This window comes from Glycine max, chromosome 19 (genome assembly GCF_000004515.6).
Source record: "Glycine max cultivar Williams 82 chromosome 19, Glycine_max_v4.0, whole genome shotgun sequence".
Classification (NCBI taxonomy): domain Eukaryota; kingdom Viridiplantae; phylum Streptophyta; class Magnoliopsida; order Fabales; family Fabaceae; genus Glycine; species Glycine max.
This window is the reverse complement of record NC_038255.2, coordinates 5,798,789-5,806,289: the sequence shown is the minus strand read 5'-3', so window position 1 is coordinate 5,806,289 and position 7,501 is coordinate 5,798,789. Positions and strand designations below refer to the sequence as shown.

Sequence of the window (7,501 nt, the reverse complement as noted above, 5' to 3'; positions counted from 1 at the left end):
TTAATTTCAATTGATTGTTGCGTTAAAATAAGACTACAATATATTTTTATCTCTAATAAATACCTAAAGTATCAAACTGAAAAAAAAGATAAATGACAAAAAGATAATTTAGCCTATAATAAAATATGTATTTATATCATATCAATATAAATGTTATAATTTCCCTTCATTATGATGAATATACATAAAGGAACATAATTGGTATAGATGTATAATTTGTTGCACTTTATATCATTATTATTGCTAATTTTTCTTTAAAATGAATCTAGAAATGCTTTGTGAAATAATAAATTCAAATATTTGATATGTGAAGTGCAAAAATATGTAGAGAAATCAATAACTATATGGTTACAGGTGCATCTGTGGGCATCTTAGTTGCTTTATGGGTTCTCAAGGAATTTAGATAACGTGACTAAAGGTAAACCTTTGAAGTGAACTAAAAAGGCTATAAAGTTTTAATATCGATATTAACTAGGACTTTTTAATGTATGATAAAATGTCTTTCCATCACTAAAGGTTTGCCAATTGATACCAAACTTGACAAATAAAAAATATTCATGTAACAGAAAGGATGAAAAAAACACTTATTCAACACTAATTCTCGAAAGGTGAAATATTCTAATGGAATCTTTACAATCAACAAGGATTCGACAATATATACAAAATGCAAATAAAGAATTAAGTTTAACTTTAGTCGAAAAAGGTATTCCGGAAAAAAAATGTTAATTGGCAAGTTCATTCTTTAACTAAAGAGGGTATTCAGGAGAGATTTGTTAATTTAAAATTGATAAGTCTAACCTTAAATGAAGAGGATATTAGGGAAATAATTATTAATTGTTGATATGATAAGTTTAACCTTAATCGATGAGAATATTCAAGAGAAAACTGTTAACTAATATAGTGAGTTCAACCTTAGTCAAGAATGATATTTGGGAAAGAATTGCTAATTGATCTAGTGAGTTCAACGTTAGTTGAAAAATATATTCGAGAAGGAACTCTTAAACTAAAATTTTGATAACTTCATAGCACATAAGTATGATGAGGAATTTCAAAATTTCAAGAAATTTGAAATACTAGAGATTTAAATTATAGTTATTTAAAATTCCTTCATTTTGTAAAAGATTTGTTTGGATAAATCAATCCAAATTTCTAAAATTTTAAATTCTTAGAGATTAGATGGGACAATTTAATTCCTCGCTATGCAAAATTTTATTTTAAGTCTACATTTAAAATATGAAATTTCAATATTAAAATTTACTAAAAATATTGGCTATTTTTAAAAATATTTAATAATTAAAAACTAATCTTAAATATTTAACCATTCAAAAATGATTTTAATGTTAGAGAATATTTAATAATAGTTTTAAATATTTAATAATTATAAATATTAATATTTTTATTAAAAATATAATATTATTTACTATTTATTCCTTTCAACAACGATAAAATCACTCTAGTAATAAAAATTACAATCAACAAAAATAATTGATAACATAAAAGTATAATATTATTATTGAGACGTAACCTATCCACAATCACAACACAAACAAAAAATCATTATCAAGGTAAATATCATCCAATCATAATTCAAATTTTACACCAACCTTTTCAAAAATGACATTTCAAACGATATAAAAAAAAAGATAAATAATATAATTTTGAACTTACAATATATTTATCATAAGTTCAACAATAAGCATTACTTCCCCTAAAAAACAATAAGCAAAATATTATTTTAAATAGTTACTCACATAGATAAACAAAGACAAGAGTATTCACACAAGTGTCTCATCCATGAATCCTATATTAGCATTTATATAGTATATATACATTAGCAAGCTCTTTTCGGCAAGTAGGACTAAAGTCAAACAAGCAAAATATTATTTTAAATAGTTACCATGTAATGCTTATTGTTCTTTTTAGGGGAAGTGATGCTTAGTGTTGAACTTATGATAAATTTATTATTCAATAAGTTGAGATTTGAGACTTGCTATACATGTTGATAAGTCAAGGCCATATCTTTTATTCAATAATAAGGTTTTGTTTTGTTAGTGTATAAATTAGTAATTAATCGGATTTGTTGTGCATTTTGCATAGAAGATGCTGATTGGGATTGTAGGATCTTCAAGGATTTATTACTTGAGTGGTGAAGATTGTAAAAAGCACATGTTAAATAGGAAAACAATGACTTATGAACAAGTTTAAAATTACATTATTTGGCTTTCTTTTATACATCGTTTGAAATGTCATGTTTGAAAAGGTCATTTGTGCTTGGATTATGATTGGATGATATTTACCTTGACAATGATTTCTTGTTTATGTTGTGATTGTGGATAGCGTTATGTCCCAATAATAATATTGTGTTTTATTACTAGAGTGACTTTATCATTGTTGAATGGTATAATTAGTAAAGGATATTATATTTTAAACAAAAATATTAATATTTACAATTATTAAATATTTAAAACTATTATTAAATATTCTCTAAGATTAAAATTATTTTTGAATGATTAAATATTTAAGATTAGTTTTTAATTATTAAATATTTTAAAAAATAACCAATATTTTTAGTAAATTTTAATATTGAAATTTCATTTTTTAAATGTGGACTTAAAAATAAAGTTTTGCATATGGAAGAATTGAATTGTCCCATCCAATCTAAGAATTTGAAATTTTAAAAATTTGAATTGATTCATCCAAACAAATCATTTATAAATGAAGAAAGTTTAAATAAGTATAATTCAAATCTCTAGCACTTCAAATTTCTTGGAATTTTGAAATTTCTCATCCAAACACAATGTTATACTTAAGTGTTGTGAACGTATCAAATTTTAGTTTAACGGTTCACTACTAAAAAAATTATTTTTTATGACGCACATTCTAAGACGGTTCCAAAGAACCGTCTTAGATTTTACCATGTGTCGAATCATTAGCTTTTCTTTCTAAATTTTTTTACATTTGATAATTCAATTGTGTTTGTTTGGTTGTCATGTTGTTTGATGGATGACTTCTTTGTTAAATTATGACTTTTAGAATATTTTAATTGTTATTCGCATTGGTGTTTAGATGTGTGTAAACTTGATCATGAATTTGTCTAAATATCTGATAATCATGTTTTATGTCTTCCAAGTTAAGATATCATATAAAAAATATTGATTGCATTTTAAACAGTCACTAATAATTTCTAGTGGCTTATACCTGAAGAAAAATGTTTCGGATAAGCAAGATGCATGCTAGAGGTTCTAATTTCGGGAATAGCTACAAACAAACACCAGGAAGTTCTTCATCATTTGTCCCAAACCATCCTCTGCAGAGAGATTTTGATTTAAGACATCAAAATTATATAAGAAATCAAGCAAGGTAAGATCCTAGACTTAGTTGATACCTTAACTTGATAAAAATTGAAATGTAAGTGATTTAAGTTTTCACATTAACCTGAACTTGTATAACTTTTATCCCTATATGATACAAAGATGCTGACATTATTAGTGGTGGCATCTGCTTCATCATAAGATTGTCATTGATTTGAGACTAACTAAATTTTACTTTAGTTCTACAATTTTGCGTTCCCGACATCTTAATGAGCAAGGACATGCTTCTGTTTTGGAAAAATTTATGAAAAACCGACTACTATTTGTTGAGGCTGCTACAAAGGTTTGTTTTTGGAACTGTGTCCTAGCATGTGAGATTTTCATTTGCTAACAAGATAATGAGAGGATCAAATGTAAATTGTGCCTAAATCTTAATTAAGCATCCTGGTGTTTATTGATGATTTTTATTTATGCATATTTGGCCGGAGGAGTATATCAATCGACAGACAATTATGCAGCGAATGGATACACAACTCAAGAAGTTGCATGCCCCAAAATGCAGCCAAGTAAATAGCTCTATTGCTTGCACATCCCGGATGCTGCCTTTTTCTTGGTTATTGCAAGCTAGGTCTAATGGAAGAGTACCAGAACCTGCTTTTCAGAATGTGGCTGGTCCTATCACCATTGCAACTGATTATTGTGCAATGGCTGTAGACAGTAAAAATGGCTTCCCAAATGGAGGGTTGTCTTATTCTTCTATTGTTCCCCAACCAGTTTTTTCACCCGATAACCATCCATCAATCGCTACATGCACTGATTTGGATGTGCTTCCTAACTCTTTTGTTTCTGGTTGGAGAAGCAATCCGAAAGCTAGCTCCAAGTCAGTTAGTTCCTATTTTCCTCAGCGACAGGCATACGATTGCATGTTTATATGAGTCATGTGGTTTCTTAAGTTTCAATCCATACACGTGCACTTATTATTTTTGTTTCTACAACCATGTTTTTATTGTTTTTTCCTTTTTTCTTTTGCTAGTACTATTGTTATTATATATAATGTATTATTATCATTTGTTTGACTGCTTTGGCAGGGAAGACGTTTCTGGTGAAGTATGGAGATTGTTCTAGGACTACAATGGGAAAATTCGTCCAATCTGAATCTCCAAATTTGATGACCCCTAAGATGCCTTGAGGTAATTTTCAAAAGTTTCCGATCTTCCTACTGTCCTAAGAAGCCTTGGAGATATTAGGCAACATCAACACTGGAAGCGATTTTCAGTAGAATTTTAAACCTTTTATGTAACCATATGGGCTTCTTGGTGAAACTTATATGGCCTAACCTAATGCATTCTCCAATCAAGGTGAACGTTGCGGTCAAATGTTGGGGCAGAAAACATTGAAACAACCATAGCTTTTCAGAAGAAGTCTCAATGGGGATCAACACTTCACTTCAGGGAGCTCAACATATCTTTTTGGTTTAGATGGATATGATAATTTGAATTCATGTAGTAGTTCCAAAGTTTCAGTTGAACAGAGGATCATGCTTGAATATCTTTATTTAAAGAATTTTAACAATATTTCACGGGGTAATGTTATGAAATATCCGTATTCAACAGTTTGTTTTAAAAGGACATGTAATTGTGGATGGTATATCAAGCTATTATTGCTTTTTGATGACTGTAAAGATGATGGTTGTCATACATGTTAATCCTGGAAATTGCATGGCATTGATATTCTTGGGGGTCATTTGGAATTTCCTGATATTATGGATTCCGTTGAAAGAAAAAATGGTGCTCATTCTGGGAATACTGAAGTCGTGCTACCACCTGCAAAAAGAACAAAAATGGATCCCGCTTTTGGTGTCCTTTTAATTAATAATGCAAATTTGGATCAGTTGACTCAAAAAATGGTTCACCCTCGTTCTTCTGAAGCCCTTTCAGAATTGTTGCAACAGCCAGAATCTTTTTTTTTTTTTTTTTTTTATGAAAGTATGGAGTGCAAAGGTGATCATATATCTCATCTTTCTTTACATTCCAAGATGCGTCCTATCTGCAAAGAATCAATGCCTAGAGATGTAAAAGGCATACATGGCAGAACCGGGTTCAACCAAGATAAAATAAATTCTTTCATTGAGCCAAAAGCTTATCAAGAGATGGAAAGGATGTCACCAAATCCAACAATTAATACTGCAGATATGGAGGACATGCAGGGTACAACCGGGTTCAACCAGGATTGGATAAATGCTACAGAGAAGGTCATTGAACCAAATGCTGATCAAGAGATGAAATGGATGTCCTTAAATGCAACAGTTACTGAAGATATGGAGGACATACAAGCCAGAATCGGGTTCAACCAGGATGGGATAAATGTTGCCATTGAGCCAAAAGCTGATCCAGAGAAGGAAAGGATGTTCCCAAATCCAACAACTAATACGGCAGATATGGAGTACATACAAGGCAAAATCGGGTTGAACCAAAATAAGATAATTGTAGTAAAATATAGTGTTAGTCTCTCAAATCTGTACACAAAGACAATTATAGTAACATAATTTTTCTAAAATTTTGTTAGGGAATGGGAATTTCTGTTGGGAAAATTTCTCTCTATAAAACTTTAGGAGGTGTTCGCTCTTCATCTATTAGAACTATAAAATGTTGTTTTCTCTATTCCTTTTCCCTTCCCTTCCCTCCCTTATAGTTTATCAAATAATAAATTGCAATGTGAATCTTCTCTGATTTTAGTGCTTGCCAATAACCATTGATGTTGGCACAAATAATGAGATGTTGTTGAATGATGAGTTTTACATTGGAGTTAAACAAAAGCGGGCAACTGGCCAGGTCTGATCATACTTGGCCCTCACAAACATACTAATTAATGCACATTTTTTAAAAATAATTTGAGTGTGATGTTTCCATTCCCTTAACATGATAATTGTTTGTTGTGGTTCAGGAATATGCAGAGTTTCTAAAGGAGTACATGCACGCAGTTAAGCAGAACTATGGGGAAAAAGTTTTCATACAGGTAATATATCAGATTCAACACTTGTAGTGGCTTTGGTGTGCTTGAAATTGTTTTCCTAATTTTCGTTATTCCTTTTCAGTTTGAGGATTTCACCAATCATAATGCATTTGATCTGTTGGAAAAATACAACTCATCTCATCTTTTTTTTTCAATGATGATATACATGTAGCATGCTTTAAAGCTTTTTGACTTGTGCATAATTCCTTATTTTTATTTCAGGTTACTGATTATGCCCTTCTTTGGTTTAATGTAGGGTACATCATTTGTGGTATTCGTAGGATTTCTTGCATCCCTAAAATTAGTTGGGGGGGACCTTAGTTGACCATACATTTTTATTCCTGGGTGCTGGAGAGGTACGAGTATGAGGGAGACTGGTTTGCATTTCCCATTAACTCTACATGTGCTATTACCTTAATTTTATTATGCTTTAGTACCCTTTCTATAGGCGTATATTCATTTTTCCTTTTAGTAATACAATTCATGAATATACATATGAAATGAAATTATATATATATATATATATATATATATATATATATATATATTTTTGGGGGGGGGGGGGATTTTCTTAATTTATATATTTTGGTTGTTGAAGGTTGGAACTAGTATAGGTGAGCTAATAGCTCTTGAGATTTCAAAGCAGATATAACTTGTTATTTGTATGCTTCTTTATTTGATAACATTCATTTTATGAAGTATCTAATTACTATTTCATTGACCAAACTAAAGCTTAGTGGAAGAAACCCATAAGAAGATTTGGCTCGTGGACGCAAAGGTAAAAATGTAGGAGATTCCTAGAAAATAAGAAAGAGAATATAAAAAAAACAAAATATAAAAAATTTGCAAAAACGACATCGATTTTGTTAAAAACCAATGTTGTAAGTACCATATAACATCGATTTTTCCAGAACCGATGTCGTCTTTTGCTTATTTTCTACTATATCACATCGGTTTTGGGGAGAATCGATGTTGCGTAATGGCTTTCAAGATAAGTGTATATAACCGATGTTAAAAATGATCTACTTTTAGCAATGGTAATTTCAACATCGCTTCAAAACATATGTTGAATGTGCAAAATAACTGATGCTAAATGTCAATTTTCTAATAGTGATATTTCTAATTGGGAATTATAGAGAAAATATTAGTTTGGTAAAAAGAAATTTAGACCTTTTCTA

The 7,501-nt window shown here is 30.0% G+C and overlaps 1 pseudogene; it reads left to right on the top strand.

Moving 5' to 3' along the window:
• Positions 1 to 5,346: 5,346 nt before the first annotated feature.
• On the top strand, positions 5,347 to 6,975 carry LOC106797287 (NADP-dependent malic enzyme-like; annotated as a pseudogene).
• The last annotated feature ends 526 nt before the right edge of the window (positions 6,976 to 7,501 follow it).